The 23074-nt window shown below is 43.1% G+C and overlaps 1 protein-coding gene across 1 annotated transcript in view; it reads right to left on the bottom strand.

Annotated features, from left to right (window-relative positions):
* Positions 1-10275, bottom strand: part of LOC137374157 (uncharacterized) — a 214612-nt gene extending 204337 nt beyond the window's left edge. Inside the window, exons 1-2 of the mRNA XM_068039937.1 lie at positions 9979-10275; positions 1691-1774 (exon numbers count right to left, since the gene is read on the bottom strand). The gene's annotated coding sequence lies outside the window, so the exon portion shown is untranslated. The remainder of the gene's footprint in view (positions 1-1690; positions 1775-9978) is intronic.
* Positions 10276-23074: the final 12799 nt, after the last annotated feature.

Here is a 23074-nt window from a genome sequence, read left to right as displayed (position 1 = left end):
TGCAGTGCAGTACTGTGGGAGGTCTTTCAAATGAAACGGCAAACCAAGGCCTGTCTGCCCTCGCAGGTAGACGTAAAAGATCCCATGGCACTATATCAAAGAAAAGGAGGGGGCTTATCCCCCGGTGCCCTGGTTAATATTAAACCCTCAATAAAAAACACAGGTTATCTGGTCATTATCACATTGCTGCTTATTGGAGTTTGTTGTGTGTCAATTGGCTGAAGTGCTTCCTAGATGACCACAGTGTCTACACTTCAAAAGTACTTCATTGGCTGTAAAGCATTTTGGGATGTCCTGTGGTCACGAAAGGCGCTATATAAATGCAAACCTTTCTTTCTATATTACAATTGAAAGACTTTAGCTTCAAAATGGGTTAAAATCCCTACGACTCTTGCCTCAAAAAGATGGGAACAAGACCCCAAATTTCTCGTGCATCAGGAAACCTCTTTGGGCTGGTAAAAAAAAATTCTGCAGTTCTGAATCTAAAGATACTTTGGTAAAAGCACTTACTGTCCTCAAAAGGTCAGCCACTTGAATCTCTGGACAATCCAGGTGAAATTTAAGAAACACCTTTCCTAGGCAATCTCCCTCACCCATCTGTACACATTTCAAGCTCCAGTGGTTTTCAAAAATGTTGGACATAACGCCTCCTATCTTTCCAGCACTGGCAAAGTTACTAACAATGATAAGTTTTTACTGGCATGGAAGTAAAAGCACAAAGTGCAATTCTTTTCCAGACTTTACTGTATGGTTATTTTGAACCTGGGCAAGAAGCCTACTCTAACACAAAGTAACTCTGCCTTCCCCAAAAGGCAATTTAAATCTTAGAAACCATACTTTGAGCCCCTGCTGGTATCTATTAAAACTCTTCAGCATTACTTTCAGTTGGTCCCCAATTACAGGCAACAACTCCACCTGTATATTCATAGGATAAGCTGGGCATGGCTGCATAGCAACAGCTCTTCAATTTGAGGTTATGCTCTGCTGAAGGGATCTACTGCATATTGCTGCAAATATTTTGCTGGCCATGTGACGTCATTCAAGTCATCAAAGGAATTGTAATACAGTTGAACTTGGGTTTGGGGCATCATCATATATACTTACTTCTAGACAACTGGGGACTGAATGATATGGTGAAACGTTACTTCAGTGAGGTGTGTGTCTGGAAAATGGCTTGTTGGGGTAATGATCTTTACTTGTTTCTAAAAATGCTTATATTTTAAGCAGAACCTCTTTTGAACTATGCCCTGATCTCATACTTTTAAATATGTATCCAATTTCTTTTTGAAAGTAATTATTGAATCTGCTTCCACCACTCTTTCAGGCAGTGCATTCCAGATCACAACAACTCACTGCGTAAAAGAAAGTTTAATCTTTCCTCTAACTCAAATCTGTATCCTATGGTTAACAATACAATGTCAGTGGAAACAGTCTCTCCTTATTTAATCTATCAAAACCCTTCATAATTTTGAAGACCCCTATAAAATCTCCTCCTCTGGAATTTTGAACAAAATATTTTTTTTTTTTTTAAGTACTGTAAGCGCTACTGCTTTCAGTTTACATAAGGAGATCCTCTATTTTCCTTTTAGTGTTACTTCTGTCACATTCCTGTCAGAAACCAAAGTGGTACTCAAAACAAACTGAAAACTGCTTGATTTTTGAATATTTTCAAAAGAAAAAATAAAATTACCACTTTAATGACTTTCTGCAATTTCTTTTTAATAGCAGGCGCTGAAATTCCACAAAAGTTTTCATTCTTGGACCTTTTGGATGCCTTAGGTAAAGAAAAAAATTAAAAACTTCAGTTCAACAAACCACATAACTAACATCATAGCACCACAATTAACGGTCCTTTGTCTAGAGAGCCAATAATAAAGCAGTTGATGTGGTCTACATGGACTTCATAAGGCTTTTGATAAGGTCCCGCATGGGAGATTGGTTAAGAAGGTAACAGCCCATGGGATCCAGGGCAATTTGGCAAATTGGATCCAAAATTGGCTTAGTGGCAGGAGGCAGAGGGTGATGGTCGAGGGTTGTTTCTGCGAGTGGAGGCCTGTGACCAGTGGTGTACCGCAGGGATCAGTGCTGGGACCCTTGCTGTTTATAGTGTACATTAATGATTTAGACATGAATATAGTAGGTATGATCAATAAGTTTGCAGACGACACGAAAATTGGTAGTGTCGTAAATAGTGAGGAGGAAAGCCTTAGATTACAGGATGATATAGATGGGCTGGTAAGATGGGCGGAGCAATGGCAGATGGAGTTTAATCCTGAGAAGTGTGAGGTGATGCAATCTGGTAGGACTAACAAGGCAAGGGAATATACAATGGATGGTAGGACCCTAGAAAGTAGAGGGTCAGAGGGATTTTGGTGTACTAGTCCATAGATCACTGAAGGCAGCAGCACAGGTAGATAAGGTAGTTAGGAAGGCATATGGGATACTTGCCTTTATTAGCCGAGACATAGAATACAGGGAGGTTATGTTAGAGCTCTATAAAATGCTGGTTAGGCCACAGCTGGAGTACTGCGCACAGTTCTGGTCACCACACTAAAGGAAGGAGGTGATTGCACTGGAGAGGGTGCAGAGGAGATTCACCAGGATGTTGCCTGGGCAGGAGCATTTCAGTTATGAAGAAAGACTAGATAGGCTGGGATGGTTTTCCTTGGAGCGGAGAAGGCTGAGTGGGGACCTGATTGAAGTATACAAAGTTATGAGGGGCTTTGATAGGATAGATAGTAAGGAACTTTTTCCTTTAGCGAGGGGTCAGTAACCAGGGGGCATAGATTTAAGGTAAGGGGCAGGAGGTTTAGAGAGGAGTTGAGGAAAAATGTTTTCACCCAGAGGGTGGTTGGAATCTGGAACACTCTGCCTGGAGGGGTGGTAGACGCAGGAACCCTCACAACATGTAAGAAGTATTTAGATGAGCACTTGAAACGCCACAGCATACAAGGCTACGGGCCCAGTGCTGGAAAATGGGATTCGATTGTATGGGTGCTCGATGGTCAGCGCAGACGCGTTGGGCCGAAGGGCCTGTTTTTGTGCTGTAAAACTCGATGACTGTAATAAGGAAGGCGGCGAGACTTTTTAAAATGGTAGTCAGGAAAAAGTATTACATACAGTTGAAAATAGTCCAATGCACTTGGAAAACAATGCAGTCATTAAAGTAAGGAAACAAATGGGTTCAACAACAACGACAACAACTTACAAACATATAGTGTCTTTAACATAGTAAAACTTCCCAAGGTGCTTTACAGTAACATTAACAAAATTTAACACTGAGCCATATTAGGATATATTAAGACAGATGACCAGAAGTTTGGTGAGAGATAGGATTTAAAGAGCATCTTAAAAGAGAGAGAGGTGCAGAGGCGGACAGACTTAGGGAGGGAAGCAAGCAGATGAAGACTGGGCCGCCAATGATGGAGCAATTAAAATTGGGGATGCAGAAGTCAGAATTGGAGAAGCACAGTGAACTAGGAGAGTTCTAGGGCTGGAGGAGGTTACAGAGGTAGGGAGCAGAGAGGCCATACAGGGATTTAAAAACAAAGATAAGAATTTTAAAATTTTAAGCATTGCTTAACCAGGGTGATGGATGAAGAGGACATGGTGCAAATTAGGATACCCACAGCAGAATTTGGATGAACTCAAGTTTATGGAGGGTGGAAGATGCAAGGCCAGTCAGGGGTGCGTTGGAATAGACAAGTTTAGTGGTAAAAGAGACATAGATGAGGGTTTCAGCTGATAAGCTGAGGCAGGCAAGTCAAGGGTTATGGGGGGCAGGCAAGAAAGCAGATTTAAGCCCACAATCAGATCAGCCATGATCTTATTAAATGATGGAGCAGGCTCAAGGGGATGAATGGCCCATTCCTGTTCCTATTACTTATGTTATTATGTTATGTAAGTAGGTGATCTTGGTAATGGAGTGGATGGTGGTTGGATACGGTTGGAAACTTCTCGGGGTCAAATAGGAAGGTTAAAGTGAAGAGATGTGGTGATTGAGGAGATTTCATAGTTGCCAGTTGGATTCCACAAGTGCTATTGTTGGGACTGCTTTGTTTATAGTTTTCACAAATGACTTACAGGATCAGAATATCATCCAAGATGACTAAGTTTACCAATAGTACCAAACTATCAGTAGCAAATGATGCTAACCAATGTGTAGTAATACAAAGAAATCCGGACAGGCTAAATCAATGGGTATTCTCTCTCCACAGATGCTACCAGACCTGCTGAGTATTTCCAGCATTTCTTGTTTTTATTTCAGATTTCCAGTATCCGCAGTATTTTGCTTTTAAATCAATGGGCAGTTGGTGTTCAACACAGGGAACTGTAATGTCAGGGGATTCGGTAGAACCAAGAATGAAGAATACATGTTAAATGTTAGCATGCTTGAGGTAACAGAGCAAGCAACAAACCTATGGGCAATGGTGGATCCATTATTAAAATGGTTGATTCAGTATTCTTAGGTAATCAAGAAAGCAAACAAAATGTTGGAATGAAATATTACTTGAAAGTCAAAAGGACATGATTTTGAAGTTTTATCTGACCATGCCAAGACCTCATCTGGGTACTGTTCAGTTTTGGGCTCGATCACAGAAAGAATATCATGCTACAAGAGGGAGTCCAGGAAAGTGCTATTAGAAGATGAGGTTACAAGGAAAGATATTTTGCCCTGGGTTTTGGAGAGAGAAGGATGAGGGGAGAATTGACAGGTCTTTCTCAAATTTACAAGATTGAGAAATTAGATCTAGAAGAGTTTCTGTCTGTCAGGCACAGGATTGAAGGACTGGATGACAAAGTCTTTTAATTAAGGATCACTAAAGAAAATGGGAATTTTGGACAAAAGTTTTTTTTTTAACAGGAGGATGTTAGAAATGTACAGTAGGTTGCCATGAAAATCAAGTCAGCTTTCAAAAATTAGTTCTAGATTCACAAATCGGTCAGCTGCATGGAAAAAGGCTCCTCTCCAGCCCAAAATTTCACGTTGCTCTCTTCTCCTTTTCGTCGTGGCCAGTGGCACAGGGCAACCCATATCTGCTACTGCTTTGCATACAAACATACAAATTAGGAGGAGTCTTATGAGGAGCTTTATCAAATGCCTTCTGAGAGTCCATATAAATAACGTCCATAGACAATCCCCTATCTGCTATTTAGGACACATTTTCAAAAAAAATTCAAACAGATTCATCAGGCACGACTTACCCTTTACAACTATATGCTGGCTTTCTCTGATAAGCTGAAAAATTTCAAGGTGTTCAGTCACCCTCTCCTTTATTATACACTAGCAATTTCCCAACAACAAATGTTCAGCTAACTGGTCTACAATTCCCTGGTTTCCTTCTCTCACATTTCTTAAATAGTGGAGTGACATGCACAATTCTCCAGTCTGAAGGAATGGCTCCCAAATCAAGAGAACTTTGGAAAATTAGAGTTAGGGCATCTGCAAATGTTCTCACCTACTTCTTTTAAAACCCAGGGATGGAAACTAGCTGGTCCTGTTACTCTTTAGTTCCATTAATTTCTCCATTGCTGTTATTTTGCTTATGTTAATTTTGGTGAGTCCCTATCCCTCATTCAATACTCATTTCCTTGGGATCTCTGGCATGCTGATCTATTCCTTTACTGTAAGTACCAACAGAAAGTAATTATTCAACATGCCTGCCATTTCCTTATTTTCATTGACATCATTACGTTATCACATTAAAAGAATTCTCACAGCCAACCAAACAGGAAATGAAAAGCACTCAATCAAGTCTCTTTTTAAAAATGTTTTACGCAACAAAATATTGAGACATACACGTGGTGTTAAGATAGAAGCTGAAATATCATGAATTTATGAAAAATTCTAAAAATCTAGCATTTAACATTCCACAAAAAAAAATTTTCACAGCTGGATAGGTTGTTTAGCAGTATTTATTACTCAGATCACAATTAGAAACTCAGTTTAAACTAAACAGTGGGACAAAGGATCAAATTTGGGAAGATGTGGTAAATCAGAGTAGAGACAAGGCAAGAGAGAAAGATATTAATATGGGAAATGATAGACTGTGACAGGAAGGGACAGAGAGAACAAATCTAAGTGTAAATCAGCAGATAAGGCTAGAGGTTACAAAATAATAAAAAGGACAAAACTAAAGGCTCTGTATCTGAATGCACGTAGCATTCAAACCAAAACAGATGAACTGATAACGCAAATAGAAATAAATAAGTATGATCTGATAGCCATTACAGAGACATGGCTGCAGGATGACATAGATCGGGACCTGAATATTGAAGAGTACATGACATTTAGGAAGTACAGGAGGCTAGGAAAAGGTGGAGGAGTGGCTCTGTTAATTAATTATGGTATTAGCACAATAGAGAAGGATGACCCAAGTTCAGGAAACCAGGATGTGGAAGCGGTTTGGGTAGAGATGAGTAATGATAAAGGCAAGAAGTCACTTGTGGGTGTGGTGTACAGACCCCCTAACATAATCACACAGTAGGACGGGGTAGAAAGGAAGAAATAATGGGAGCTTGTCAGAAAGGTACAGCAATAATCATGGGGGACTTTAATCTGCATATAGACTGGAAAAATCAGATGGGCAAAGGTAGCCGAGATGAGGTGTTCATAGAATGCTCTCCAGATTGTTTCTTAGAACAGCATGTTCTTGAGCCAACCAGACAGCAAACTATACTAGACCTGGTATTGTGCAACAAGATAGGTTTAATTAATGACCTCATACTGAAGGCACCCCTAGACAGCAGCGATCATAAGATGATTGAATTTTACATTCAGTTTGAGGGAGACTGGATCTAAGACTAGTATTTTAATCTTAAATAAGGGCAATTATAAGGGCATGACAGGAGAGCTAGCTAAAATGAATTGGCAAATTAGGTTAAGGGATAGGTTAATGAAGATGCAGTAGCAGACATTTAAGGGGATACTTCAGAATACACAGAATAGACACATTCCAACGAGAAATAAAAATTCCAAGGGGAGGTCCCACCATCCGTGGTTAAGTTAAAGATAGTATCAAACTTAAAGAAACAGCATATAATTGTGCAAAGATGGTTGGCAGGTCAGAAAACTGGACAAAATATAAAAAACAGCAAAGAATGATTAAAAGATTAATAAAGAGGGAAAGCCAGCTAGAAATAGAAAAACAGATTGTAAAAGTTTCTAAAGATATTTAAAAAAGAAAAGTTAACAAAGTGAGCATTGGTCCTACAGAAAGAGAGTTTGGGGAATTAATAATGGAAAATAAGGAGATGGCAGATGAATTGAACAGGTATTTTGCATTGGTCTTCACTATAGAGGATACAAGTAACATCCCAGAAATAGCTGTAAATCAGGAAATGGAAGGAAGGTAAGAACTCAAGAAAATTACAATCACCAGGGAACCGGTACTGAGCAAATTGTTGGAGTCGTGGGCTGACAAGTCCCTGGGTCCTGATGGACTTTATTCTAGGGTCTCAAAAGAAGTGTCTAATGAGATAGTAGATGTGTTGGTTTTAATTTTGCAAAATTCCCTAGATTTGGGCAAGGTTCCATTAGATTGGAAAATAGCGAACGTAACTCCTTTATTCAAAAAGGGAGGGGGACAGAAAGCAGGAAACTGCAGGCCAGTTAGCTTAACATCTGTCATAAGGAAAATGTTAGAAACTATTATTGAAGATGTTAGGTCAGGGCAATTCGGAAAACCAAAGGTAATTAGGCAGAGTCAACATGGTTTTGTGAAAGGGAAATCATGTTTAACCAATTTATTGGAGTCCTTTGAAGTAACATGAGCTGTGAATAAAAGGAAACCGGTGGAAGTACTACTGTATTTAGATTTCCAGAAGACATTTGATAAGGTGCCACATCAAAGGTTATTGTACAAAATAAAAGCTCATGGCGTCGGGGGTAACAAATTGGCATGGATAGAAGATTGGCTAGCTAACAGGAAAAAGAGTAGGCATAAATGGGTCATTTTCAGGTTGGCAAGATATAACATGTGGTGTGCCACAGGGATCAGTGCTGGGGACTCAACCTTTTACAATTTATATAAATGACTTGCATGAAGGGACTGAAAGTATGGTTGCTAAATTTGCTGATGACACAAAGATAGGTAGGAAAGTGAAGAGGATATAAGGAGGCTACAAAGGGATATAGCTAGGTTAAGTGAGTGGGCAAAGATCTGGCAAATGGAGTATAATGTGGGAAAATGTGAAATTGTCCATTTTGGCAGAAAGAATAAAAATAGAAGCATATTATGTAAATGATGAGAGATTGCAGAGGTATCTGGGTGTCCTGGTGCATGAATCCCAAAAGGTTAGTATGCAGGTAAAGCAAGTAATTAGGAAAGCTAATGGAATGTTATCGTTTATTGCGAGGGGAATAGAATACAAAAGTAGGGAGGTTATGCTTCAGTTATACAGAGCATTGGTGAAACCACATCTGGAGCTCTGTGTACAGCATTGGTCTCCTTATTTAAGGAAGAATGGAAAATTGGAAGCAGCTCAGAGGAGGTTTACTAGATTAATACCTGGAATGAACAGGTTGTCTTATGAGGAAAGGCTGGACACGCCAGGCTTGCATCCTCTGGAATTTAGAAGAGCAAGAGGCAACTTGATTGAAACATACATGATCCTGACATGAGTCTTGACAGGGTGGATATGGAAAGGATGTTTCCTCTTGTGGGAGAAACTAGAACTAGTTGTCACTGTCTAAAAATAAGGCGTCGCCCATTTAACACAGAAATAAGCAGAATTTTGTTCTCGGAGGATCAGGAATCTTTGGAACTCTGCTTCCACCACCTTTTGAGGAAGAGAGTCTTTGAATTTTTTTTTAAGGTAAATAGATTCTTGATAAGCAAGGGGGTGAAAGGTTATCAGGCGGTTGGTAGGAATGTGGAGTTGAGATTACAATTAGATCAGCTGTGATCTTGTTGAATGGTGGAGCAGGCTCGAGGGATCGAGTGGCCTACTCCTGCTCCTAATTCGTATGTTGCACCTCACTGAGCAAGGCTTGACTTTTTATAGGGCTTCCAATAGTGATGAGAGTGGAAAAGCAGACGTTCTCACCAAATCAACTGATGTTTGCGGGGGTGGGGGTGGTACAACCTGTGGGGGAGCAGTGACGGACAGCCTGCAACTTAAGGATTTCCATGTTAATCTACACTTGCGCTAAATCCTGAAGACATGGTCCCAGTCAGAAAAGTAATGATGGCGAAAGCAGGCAGATTCACCATCAAAAAGCCCGCAAATTCTGAGCTAATCTTTCAGGTTGGTGACCTTTCGTCAGAGGTTGTCTGTGTACTCACGAACCCTGCTGCTAACCCTGTTGTCACTGGGGCTTGAGTGGTGGTCTTCACCAGGCATTACTCAAGTAATTTAATGCCCCCAAAACGCTCACACGTCGGTGACTTCCTCAGTTGCTGGCTGTGTATTTTCACATTGAGCAGGGCTATCAGTAAAGAGGCGTTGGTGGCAGAAACTCGAGCCGGATCACTGCAGCGGGGTCTAAGGCCGACATGGAAATGTCAGTCGGCCGCCACTCTCCTGCCGTTCTGGCTGTTGTTTACGGAGGCGGGCGCGGTTACTGTACCGTTTCATTGTGTCCCACATTGGTCCGGGTGGGCCACATTCAGCCTCAGCCGTCACTGCGCAGCCGCCCAGCTTGCCCAGTATATCCGTTCCCCCCAGCACCCCCACCCCGGTACAGAGTATCCGGATATTTAACCCCTGCCTGCCGAGGGGGGCAGGTTTATGGCGGGACTACGGAGGCCGATGGATGCGATTTGTGGCCGTGGTCCAAGAGAAAAAGATGCCTAACCGACAGAACAACTACCAAGAACAAACAAAAAATACTTAAATTTTACAAAAATACTTAAACAAAAGAGCTTAAATACAAACCGACACAAAAACAGGAGCTTGGATCAGCTCCTGGTAGCTGCCATTCTGGGTGCTCGATATATAACCTACAAGAGCAGCAGCAACATCCTCAGTACTTGCCTTCCCTTCTCCTCTTCCCTCTCAGCGGTTTGCAGTGGCTGCTTTATGTGAAGAGGTTGCTCTGTTGCGACTCTGGACCTTGTTTACCTGGAGTCTTCACACATCTTCCCGAAGAGCAGGAGAAATAATTTTAATTAACCAATGCTGGAGAGTCGGACTAACTCATGCAAAATTCATTGCAGCCTTTCTCAGTATAAAATATGTTCATGTAAATATCGACACGTCGCCAAAGCTGGTAGTTGCCAATTGCAGTCAGCAAAGTCGAGTCACGACTTTCACTTTCAACACTTCCACTTAAGAGGACCGGTTGGAGGTGGGGCCCACTTCTCTATCTTTCTCCACATCTTCCTTTCGCTTGTTCGATTTGTACATTTCATTCTTTCCAGTCCAGTTTCCCTATTGGCCAATGTTTGGCAGCAAATTCCACCCCCTCTCCTCCCTTGAACCAAGAGAAGGTTACTGTGGTGTGGTACCATAGTGGTTATATTGCTGGACTCATAATTGGGCAACATGAGTTTAAATCCCCACAATGACAGTTTGTGAATTAAATAAATTTGGCATTAAAAAGCTGGTACGAGTAATGGCAATCATGAAACTACTGGATTGTCTAGCTCACAATTGACTTTTAGGGAAGGAAACCTGCCATCCTTACCTGATCTGGTCTATATATGGCTCCAGACCTACAGCAATGTGGTTGCCTCTTAATTGACCTCTGAAAAGGCCCAATACCTTTTCAAGGTCAATTAGAGATGGGCAATAAATGCTGTCCTTTCCAGCAATGCCCACATCCTGTGATTGAATAAATAAATAATAAAACAGTGGCCCAGTCAAGCTAAGAATGGGCGCATCATTTTTGGAATGATGATGTGGTTGTCATCGTTGATGTGCCAGACAATGTCCAGTATAGAAGAACTTCGGATAGATTCGGGCTCTGATTTTTTTTTAAAGCCTGTCGGAAAACCCCGAATCTGTCCAAAGATCAGAAACTACTGTTTTGATGTCAGCAACAGTCAGTTGTGAAACTGATTTTGATTTTGTTTTAATAAACTGACCAACCACAAAGCTGCTGTGCTGAGCGCTCCCACTCCCTGTAACTGTCACAGAGAGAGAGGGGGCGAGGACAGAGAGTGAGAGAGAGGGGGAGAAAGAGAGAGGGAGCAGGGAGAGAAGGGCCTGTACTGCGCTGTAATGTTCTATGTTCTATGAGAGTGGCAGAGGGCAGAAAGAGAAAGAGGGGAGATAGAGGGGGGGGGGGACAACACAGACAGGGGGAAACACAGAGAAGGGGACACAGGGAGAGAGAGAGAGAGTGATCAAGATCACTCTTGACAGAGGAACATCTATTCGGAATACTCCGCATCACTACAAGAAGTGTGCGGGCAAACATTGACTACTTGTGTAAGCAAAAATGCCAGGTATCTCACTAAATCAGTGTCCAACATGGTGACGAGTAAGTCAGCCAATAAATTAATCTCATTTGAAGCTTCTTCACAAAAATGCACATTTTTGGTTAATAGTAAGATAAATTTTTAATGCCTTTAACTTTCTGAAATTGTCTGACCGGCCCCCTATGTAAGACAAAAATTGTAATGTGGTTCCCCCAACCCCCACGCAAAAAGGTTGGACAACCCTGCGTTGGAGTCATATGTAGCACAAAGGAAGATGGTTGTGCTTGTTGGAGGCCAATCATCTCAAACCCAGGACATCGCTGCAGGATTTCCTCAGGGTTATGTCCTGGATCCAACCATCTTCAGCTATTTTATCAATGGCCTTCCCTCCACCATAAGGTCAGAAGATGGGATGTTCATTGATGATTGCACATTGTTTAGTACCATTTGCAACTCCTCAGATACTGAAGCAGTGTGTGCCCAGTTGCAGCAAGACCTGGACAACATTCAGACTTGGGCTGATAAGTGGCAAGTAAGATTCACGGCACACAAATGTCAGGCAATGACCATCCCCAGCAAGACAGAATCCAACCATCTCCCCTCAATGTTCAATGGCATTGCCATCACTGAATCCCGATGAGTAACTCATCTCCTGGACACTGCTGCAAACAACTTTGGAGAAAAATCATTGGGGAATTAATAAAAATGTTTTTTCTTTCATTTACTTTGTACAGTTTCATATATTTGTTATAAAAATATTGAAGATGAGAAAAAGCCTCTTTGACTGAAAGTCAAGAACCATCCAATCAGGCAATGAAGGGTGTGTCCACTTTCCAAACTGGTGTAGCAAAGTGGTGCGCAATGATGATGGACATGTCAGGTGACCAATGGCAGGAGTGTGAGGTGGTGCAGGAGGGTCATGTGACAATACCTACAGGAATATGTCCAAACACAGTTTGTAACTCTAGCCCCATCCAGCCATGGTGTGAGGATGTACACCATTTCCTCAGCACTTAGCCAAGCAATGTTTTGATAAAAGCAAAAGAAAGAAAAACAGATGATCCTAACTGAAGAAAACTCAGGAAATTTATACTCTGACTTCCTAAGCAATAAAGCAAAGCTTTGGGACAATACAATTCTCACAAATCATCATAACTACAACTAAAAGCAACTTACTTCCATAACTGGAAATATCCTGTTCACTCAGGAACGGGTTGATTTTCCTCATAAAGGACTGTAACAAATTAATATCCACCTCATGGCCTGGTAGTCTGCTGCAGAGGGCAATGTCTCTCTGTGCATCTATTCTACATAATGTAATCTTGGTCCTACCATCCAATCATCTCAAACAACCCATCTAGCCAATCTGAGTCTAATACCCTTCAACATCATTTCAAAAGCTTGCCTAATATCTTCTCTAAGCCTTTGTTTATTTAAAGTAATTAGATGTAACTTACGGACTCTATGTTCAAACCTCATTCTGGTCACGCTTTTCCACATTCTATAATTCTGAAGTCCTTCACGATATGCAAGGACAAATGCTAACACTAATATAAATAAGTACTAACTACTAAAACACAATTATAAAATGAACAATTTGACCATGCTCTATCTACCGTTCCCTTCCTCCATTCTTCTTCATTTTGCCCCATATTTGTTACTTTAATTTTTTAACCCCAAAATGAATGTAACCTAGTCTTTATATTCTGCTATTTCTAGCTTTGCTTTCCTGCCCATTCTTCCTCCTCCGAGCTTCGATCATTCATTTTGAAGGTACAAACAAGTTCTAAAAAAACACCTTGAAACTGAGAGAGACTTTGAGTCTATTCATCAGCAGTCTCCAGAGCTGACAACATAGGATAAATAAATGTGCCTGGGTGCTGTATGGATTGATAAATTCACAATCCCAGATTCAAATCAATCCCTATGTTTTATATTATAGAACGAATATGTACTAGGGGTTGAATTTAATGAAGCTTTAAATAAAAAAAAGGAGTGTAAACTGAACTCAGAAGTATACGGATAATGCTCTACAGTACAATTACTTTATATTTGGAATTGAGATTTGTCATGGAATATAACTTCAAGGTTTCTTCTTGATTTTGAAGACGAACAATGCAGCAACAACAAAAACGCATTTATATAGTGACATTAATGTAGTAAAATGTCCCAACGCACTTCACAGCAAAGTGTGAAGGTGGATATTAATTTGTTACAGTCTTTTTCAGGTTGCATTCTGGTCCGGTGTTGATGGGCAGGATGTTGAAACATAAAAACTTGGAGCACGAGTAGGCCATTCGGCCCTTTGAGCCTGCTCTGCCATTCATTATGATCATGGCTGATCATCCAACTCAGTAACCTGTTCCCGCTTTCGCCCCATACCCTTTGATCCCTTTAGACCCAAGAGCTATGTCTAACTCCTTCTTGAAAACATACAATGTTTTGGCCTCAACTGCTTTCTGTGGTAGCGAATTCCAGAGGCTCACCACTCTCTGGATGAAGAAATTTCTCCTCACCTCAGTCCTGAAAGGTTTACCCGTATCCTTAGACTATTACCCCTGGTTCTGGACTCCCCCACCATCGGGAACATCCTTCCTGCATCTACCCTGTCCAGTCCTGTAAGAATTTTATAGGTTTCTATGAGATCCCCCCTCACTCTTCTGAAATCGAGCGAATATAATCCTAACCGACTCAATCTCTCCTCATACGTCAGACTCGCCATCCCAGGAATCAGTCTGGTAAACCTTCGCTGCACTCCCTCTATAGCAAGAACATCCTCAGATAAGGAGACCAAAACTGCACACAATATTCCAGGTGTGGTCTCACCAAGGCCCTGTATAATTGCAGCAAGACATCCCTGCTCCAGTACTTGAATCCTCCCGCTATGAAGGCCGACATACCATTTGCCTTTTTACCGCCTGTTGCACCTGCATGCTTACCTTCAGTGACTGGTGTATGAGAACGCCCAGGTCTTGCTGCATATTCCCCTCTCTCAGTTAATAGCCATTCAGATAATAATCTGCCTTCCTGTTTTTGCTACCAAAGTGGATAACCTCACATTTATCCACATTATACTGCATCTGCCATGCATTAGCCCATTCACTCAACTTGTCCAAATCACCCTGAAGCCTCTGCATCCTCCTCACAACTCACCCTCCCACCCAGTTTTGTGTCATCTACAAATTTAGAAATATTACATTTAGTTCCCTCAGCTAAATCATTAATATATATTGTGAATAGCTGGGGTCCTCGCACCGATCCCTGCGGTACCCCACTAGTCACTGCCTGCCATTCTCTATCCATTTTCTATCCATCGCAATACACTACCCCCAATCCCATGCGCTTTAATTTTACACGCTAATATCTTATGTGGGACTTTGTCGAAAGCCTTCTGAAAGTCCAAATAAAGCACATCCACTGGCTCCCCCTCATCAACTCTACTAGTTACATCCTCAAAGAATTCTAGTCGATTTGTCAAGCATGATTTCCCTTTCGTAAATCCATGCTGACTACTACTGTTCTCTAAGTGCCCTTGCTGTAAAATCTTTGATAATGGACTCTAGAATTTTCCCCACTACCGATGTCAGGCTGACTGGTCTATAATTCCCTGCTATCTCGCTAATAATAATTTGCTATTTTTTTATAATAATAATTTGCTATTCAATGTGTTCTATTCTGCTCCAATGTGGCATTCACAAAGAACAAAGAACAGTACAGCACAGGAACAGGCCATTCAGCCTTCCAAGCCTGCGCCGATCTTGATGCCTGCCTAAACTAACACCTTCTGCACTTCCGGGGCCCATATCCCTCTATTCCCTTCCTATTCATGTATTTGTCAAGATGTCTCTTAAACGTCGCTATCGTATCTGCTTCCACCACCTCCCCTGGCAGCAAGTTCCAGGCACTCACCACCCTCTGTGTAAAAAACCTGCCTCGCACATCCCCTCTAAACTTTGCCCCTTGCACCTTAAACCTATCTCCCCTAGTAACTGACTCTTCCACCCTGGGAAAAAGCTTCTGACTATCCACTCTGTCCATGCCGCTCATAACTTTGTAAACCTCTATCATGTCGCCCCTCCACCTCCGTCGTTCCAGTGAAAACAATCCAAGTTTATCCAACCTCTCCTCATAGCTAATGCCCTCCAGACCAGGCAACATCCTGGTAAACCTCCTCTGTACCCTCTCCAAAGCCTCCACGTCCTTCTGGTAGTGTGGCGACCAGAATTGCACGCAATATTCTAAGTGTGGCCTAACTAAGGTTCTGTACAGCTGCAACATGACTTGCAAATTTTTATACTCTATGCCCCGACCGATGAAGGCAAGCATGCCGTATGCCTTCTTGACTACCTTATCCACCTGCGTTGCCACTTTCAGTGACCTGTGGACCTGTACGCCCAGATCTCTCTGCCTGTCAATACTCCTAAGGGTTCTGCCATTTACTGTATACTTCCCACCTGCATTAGACCTTCCAAACTGCATTACCTCACATTTGTCCGGATTAAACTCCATCTGCCATTTCTCTGCCCAAGTCTCCAACCGATCTATATCCTGCTGTATCCTCTGACAATCCTCATCACTGTCCGCAACTCCACCAACCTTTGTGTCGTCCGCAAACCTACTAATCAGACCAGCTACATTTTCCTCCAAATCATTTATATATACTACAAACAGCAAAGGTCCCAGCACTGATCCCTGCGGAACACCACGAGCCACATTCCTCCATTCAGAAAAACACCCATCCACTGATACCCTCTGTCTTCTGTGACCGAGCCAGTTCTGTATCCATCTTGCCAGCTCACCTCTGATCCCGTGTGACTTCACCTTTTGTACCAGTCTGCCATGCGGGACCTTGTCAAAGGCTTTACTAAAGTCCATATAGATAACATCCACTGCCCTTCCTTCATCAATCAAAAGCTACCTCCCTTTTTAAATAGTGGGGTTACATTAGTTACCCTCCAATCTGTAGGAACTGTTCCAGAGTCTATAGAATCTTGGAAGATGACCACCAATGCATCCACTATTTCTTGGGCCACTTCCTTAAGTACTCTGGGATGCATACCATCAGGCCCAGGGAATTTATCGGCCTTCAATCCCATCAATTTCCCCAACACCATTTCTCTACTATTACTGTTTTCCTTCAGTTCCTCTCTCTCCCCAACATTTCTGGTATGAAATTTGTGTCCTCCTTTGTGAAGACAGAACCAAAGTATGCATTTAGTTGTTCAGCCATTTCTTTGTTCCCCATAATAAATTCCCCTGTTTCTGACTGTAAGGGACCTACATTTGTCTTCACCAATCTTTTTCTCTTCACATACCTATAAAAACTTTTACAGTCAGTTTTTATGTTCCCTGCAAGCTTGCTCTCGTACTCTATTTTTCCCTTCTTAATCAATCCCTTGGTCCTCCTTTGCTGAATTCTAAACTGCTCCCAATCCTCCGGTCTGTTGTTTTTTCTGGCAAATTTATATGCCTCTTCCTTGGATCTAATGCTATCTCTAATTTCCCTTGCAAGCCATGGTTTGGCTACGTTTCCCATTTTACTTTTGCGCCAGACAGGGATAAACAATTGTTGCAGTTCATCCATGCGCTCTTTAAATGTTTGCCATTGCCTATCCACCGTCATCCCTTTAAGTAACATTTTCCAATCCATCTTAGCCAACTCGCGCCTCATACTTTCATAGTTTCCTTTACTAAGATTCAGGACCCTAGTCTCAGAATCAACTACGTCACTCTCCATCTTGATGAAGAATTCTATCATATGGTCGCTCATCCCCAAGGGGTCTCGCACCACTAGATTGTCAATTATTCCTCTCTCATTACACAATAAATTAGAACATGGCATAAAACAGTAAGAGAAATAAAAGTTTAAATTTACTTTATGAATTGAAGTTGAGTTGTTGATTGAGAACTGATGGAGAGATGCACAGGTTTTTGGAAGATAGTTTAACCTTTAGTTCCACATTTAGCCACCAGAGGATGCTCTGCTATCATCTGGCTGGATTTTGCAGAGGGGAATGATTACAGAGTATTCCTGGTTCATTTAGCGTAAAGACCTGGCTGCAGCGGCAGAAGTGCTATAAGACATCCAAGTGATTACCAAGCACTGCATCAATCCAGACCTGGCGTATTTCCTATTAAGCCTCTCGTCAGTAATCCTGCCAGACCCCAACATGAGAAGAAATAATGAAAGAACTTGCATTTGTCTGGCATATTCCTCACACTCGCAGTGTCCAAACCACTTCACAGCCAATGAATTACATTTGAATTGCTAGCACAACTGTAATGTAGGAAAACACAGCAGCCAATTTGCAAGCAACAAAGTCCCACTCACGGCAATGAGAAAATAACAAGTTAATCTATTTTGGTGATGGGAAATTTAATACAGAGAAATGTGAATTGATTCATTTTGATAGGAAGAACGAAGTGAAACAATATAAAATAAAGGGTACAATTCTAAAGAGGGTGCAGGAGCAGAGGGACCTGGGTGTATATGTGCATAAATCATTGAAGGTGGCAGGACAGGTTGAGATAGCGGTTATTAAAGCATACAGCATCCTACACTTCATTAATAGAGGCATAGAGTACAAAAGCAAGCAAGTTATGTTAAACCTGTACAGAACACTGGTTCAGCCTCCACTGGAGTTTTGTGTCCAATTCTGGGCACCACACTTTGGGAAAGATGTGAAGGCATTAGAGAGAGTGCAGAAAAGATCCATGGGAATGGTTCCAGGGATAAGGAATTTCAGATATGTGGATATATTGGAGAAGTTGGTACTGTTTTCCTTGGAGAAGAGAAGGTTGAGAGGAGATTTGATAGAGGCGTTCAAAATCATGAGGGGTCTGGACAGAGTAGATAGGGAAAAACTGTTCCCATTGATGGAAGGATTGAGATCATGAGGGCACGGATTTAAGGTAACTGGCAAAAGAAGCAATGGCAATATGAGAAAAAACTATTCACTCAGTGAGTGGTTAGGATCTGGAATGCAAGACCTGAGAGTCTGGCGGAGGCAGGTTCAATCAAGGCATTCAAAAGGGAATTGGATTGTTATCTGAAAAGGAAGAATGTACAGGGTTACAGGGAGAAGGCAGGGGAGTGGCACTAGCTAAATTGCTCTTTCAGAAAGCCAGTGCAGACATGTTGGTCCGAATGGCCTCCTGTGCTATAATAATTCTGTGATTCTGGGGTATATCCTTGCTCGTCTTTGAATGCTGTAATGGGGTATTTTACTTCCACCTGAACAGTTGGAAAAGGGCCTTAGTTTAATATCTTATCCAAAGGCAGCACTTCTGACAATGTAGCACGCCCTCAGTATCGTCTTGACTTTGTACTGAAATCCTTGAGGGGGCTTTAAACCCACAATCTTCTGAATCAAAGACAAGAATGCAACCTCTAAGCCAAGCTGGCATAGAAAAGCTCTTGAGCTTCCACCGAGCTGCAGCTCATTGGTAAATCCACTGAGGTAGGTTGGCATCCTTCCATCGACAAAAGATGATGGACATGGAGCAAACAATCCATTTAGGTGGGGTGTCTTCTCTTGGTGCACCTTTACTGATGGCTGTGGAGGCCAATCCTTGAGAGGCAGGTTCTGCCACAAGTGCTGCACATGAAGCTGTCAGGTGACGCTGTGAGTTGTTGTTTTTGATGTTGGCACCTGTTGCAAGCTGCTGTAGCAACGTGTCTTCCTGGTAGTGCACACCACTCCACAGGATGTGTCGCCATTTCCCTCTTTAGCCAGCTAGTGACTCCCATGTGCGATAGTCAACATTTAGGGCCTTCATGTCACACTTGCAAGCATCCTTGAAGTGGAGCTTTGGGAGCCAGACTGGTCGTCTGGCCCCGGCTACCTCACCATACTGAAAGTCCTTGGGTGTGCAACTGTCTTCCATTCTGCGGACGTGTCCGATCCACCGAAGCTGCCTCGGTTTGATTAGTGCCTCTCTCTCCCCCTCTCTGCCCCCTCTCTTTCTCCCCCTCTCTCTCTTCCCCCTCTCACACCTCCTCTCTCTCACCCCCTCTCTCTCAGCCCTCTCTCTCCCCACTTTCTCTACCCCTTCTCTCTCTGCCTCCTCTCTCTCTGCTCCCCTCTCTCTGCCCCACACTCTCTCTCTCTCTGCTCCCCTCTCTCTGCCCCTTCTCTACTTCTTCCCTCTCCATCTCTCCCTCCCTCCCTCTCTCCATCACCCTCTCTTTCTCCCCCTCTCTCTCTTCCCCCTCTCACACCTCCTCTCTCTCACCCCCTCTCTCTCAGCCCTCTCTCTCCCCACTTTCTCTACCCCTTCTCTCTCTGCCTCCTCTCTCTCTGCTCCTCTCTCTCTGCCCCACTCTCTCTCTCTCTCTGCTCCCCTCTCTCTGCCCCTTCTCTACTTCTTCCCTCTCCATCTCTCCCTCCCTCCCTCTCTCCATCACTCCCTCACTTTCTCCCTCCCTCTCTCTCCCTCTCCCACCCTCCCTCTCTCTAACCTACCTCTCTATCCCTCCCTCTCTCTCTGGACCCCTCCCTCCCTTCCTCTCTCTCTCTCGCTCCCACACTCGCTCCCTCTCTCCGTCCCTCTCTCTCTCTACCTCTCTCTCCATCTGCATCCCTCTCTTTCCCTCCTCTCTCTCTCTGCCCCAACTCTCTTCCTCTCTCTATCTCTCTCTATCTCCCTCCCTCCCACCCCTACCCCCTCCCCTCCCTCTCTCTCTGCTCCCCTCTCTCCCTCTGTTCTCTCTCTCTCCCTTCCTCCCTCTCTTCCTCCCTCCCTCTCTGCCCCCTCTCTCCCTCCCACCCTCTCTCTGCCCTCCTCTCTCCCCCTTCCTCTCTCTCTCTCTGTACCCCTCTCTCCCCCTCCCTCTCTTTCTCTCTGCCCCCCCCCCCCTCCCTCTCCCCCTCCCTCCTTCCCTCTCTCGGTCACTCTCTCCGACCCTCTCCCCCCTCCCTCTGTCCCTCCCTCTCTCTGTCCCCTGTCTCTCTCATTCCCTTCCCTTCCCCCATCCCCTTCCCCCCTTTCTTCCCCCATCCCCTTCCCCCCCCTCTTCCCTCTCCCTCCCTCCCTCCCCTTTCCCCCCTCCCCTCCCTCTCTCTGTCTTTCTCTGATAGTTGCAGCGAGCAGTAACTCTCAGCTTTGTGATTGGTCCATTTTTTTTAAAATCGCAGCTGGCTGTGTCACAGCTGATATGTGTTTAAAGCGGGACCAGAACTTCCAATTTTGGTGGGCTTTTAAAAAAAATTGGAACCAGCCAGAAAACCCAAAACTTGTCCAAATTGGAAACGCTGGTCCCACTCTAAACACATGTCAGCTGTGAAACTGACAGCGGCGATTTAAAAAAAAAAACTGACCGGGGGATTGAAACAAGAAGCAAATAGGAAATTTCTCAACCCTGAAATTACCAGTCATGGACCCCGAAATTTTTACCATGGACACTGGTGACTGTATAGACACGTTGCCGACCCCTGGAATTGCCTTAATTTTTGGCAACAGCTAGAGAGAGAAGAGAGAGTAAGTCAGTTTAGCATCTCGAAGGAAAGCGGCTTTATAAACTCCACTCTAATTATAGCAATAGTTACAAATGGAACAATGAGTTTTCAGCTATGGCTTGATTATTAGCATTCTCCTCTCTGAGTCATACAATTGTGGGTTCAAGTCCCACTCCAGAGACTTAAGCACAAAATCTAGGTTGTTACAGACAGGTAGTAAGGGGTGTGGGTGTTTCCCACTGTTCACCTCCCAACTGACCGCAATCATGTTTTGTTAAAAATGGTGAGTTAGTCCAAGTGTTCTTTCGGCCCAAATAAATAGACAAATGATAGGTTTTCTCATAGGTTAAAAAAAATAACTACTTTTACACAATTCCCGAAATGGTCGTAACCTCACCTACGCGTGCATTCACTCATCCACACATACATGAGACCAGATAGATAGGGAGAAAGTGTTCATCGTTTATGGTAAACCTATTAAATATTCTTGGAAGAATAGTCTCTTTTGAAGGTGCAGGCCTGTGTGTTTGTAGTTTTGAACTGGTTGAGGTGTTATAGATTTCTGGTAGTTAAGAATTCAGACTGGAGGTGGTGGTCACTTTCAGTTCACTGCTGCAGCAAGTTGAAGTGCAGAATTAGCAGCAGGGCGTCTTCTCCCTCTCTGGATCTTTCCACAGGCTGTATCTTTCCACAGCCCCTGGCTGGACTTCTTTCTCAAAATCACAGAATCACAGAATTGTTACAGTGCAGAAGGAGGCCATTTGACCCATCATGTCCGCACCAGCTCTCCAAAAGAGCAATTTACTCAGTTCCATTCCCCCGCCTTCTCCCCATAACCCTGCATATTCCTCCTTTTCATATAACAGTCTAATTCCCTTTTGAATGCTTCAATTGAACCTGATTCCACCACACTTGCAGGCAGTGCATTCCTCATGTCACTTTTGCTTCTCTTACCAAATACTTTAAATCTGTGCCTTCTCATTCTCGATCCTTTCACAAGTGGAAACCGTTTCTCTTTATCTACTCTGTCCAGACCCCTCATGATTTTGAATACCTCTATCAAATCTCCTCTTAGCTGTCTCTTCTCCAAGGAAAACAGCCATAACTTCTCCAATCTATCTTCATAACTGAAGTTCCTCATCCCTGAAACCATTCTCGTGAATCTTTTCTATAGCCTCACAAACGCCCTCACATTTTTCCTTAAGTGCTGCGCCCAGAACTGGACACAATGCTCCAGCTGAGGCCGAACTCGTGTCTTATACAAGTTCAACATGACTTCCTTGCTCTTGTACTCTATGCCCCTATTAATAAAGGACAGGATATTGTATGCTTTCTCAACCTGCCCTGCCACTTTCAATAACTTATGCACATACACACCCAGGTCCTTCTGCTCCTGCACCCACTTTAGAATTGTACCCTTTATGTTATATTGACTCTCCATGTTCTTCCTACCGAAATGAATCACTTCTCATTTCACTACATTGAACTTCATCTGCCAGCTGTCTGCCCATTCCACCAACTTGTCTATGTCCTTTTGGAGTTCTACACTATCCTCCTCACAGCTCACAATGCTTCCAAGTTTCGTACCATCTGCAAACTTTGAAATTGTGCCCTGTACACCAGTGTAGGTCATTAATATATATCAGGAAAAGCAAGGGTCCCAATACTGACCCCTGGAGAACTCCACTACAAACCTTCCTCCACACGAACATACAAATTAGGAGCAGAAGTAGGCCATTCGGCCCCTAGAGCCTGCTCTGTCATTTAATAAGATCATGGCTGATCTGTTAGTCTCTCGAATTCCACACTCCCATCTACCCTCGGTAACCTTTGATTTCCTTGTCGAACAGGAATCTATCTACCTCCGCCTTAAAAATATTCACTGACCCCGCCTCCACCACCTTCTGAGGCAGAGACTTCCAAAGTCACAAAACTCTCTGAGAGTAAAAATTTCTCCTCATCTCTGTTTTAAAAGGGCAATCCCCAATTTTAAAACAGTGCCCCCTAGTTCTGGACTCACCCACAAGAGGAAACATCTTTTCCACAGCCACCTTGTCAAGACCATTCAGGATCTTATGTGCTTCAATCAAGTCTCCCCTCACTCTTCTAAACTCCAGTGAAATTCTTCTTCTTCTCTTCTTTGGCCTCCTTATCTCGAGAGACAATGGAAATCCAAGTACAGTACATAAACGGGCTCACCTTTATCCACAGTGCATGTTACTCCGAGGAAATCCAATAAATTCGTTAAAC

This window comes from Heterodontus francisci, chromosome 10, assembly GCF_036365525.1.
Source record: "Heterodontus francisci isolate sHetFra1 chromosome 10, sHetFra1.hap1, whole genome shotgun sequence".
Taxonomy (NCBI): Eukaryota; Metazoa; Chordata; class Chondrichthyes; order Heterodontiformes; family Heterodontidae; genus Heterodontus; species Heterodontus francisci.
The sequence above is the reverse complement of the archived record's forward strand: the minus strand, read 5'-3'. Positions and strand labels throughout refer to the sequence as shown.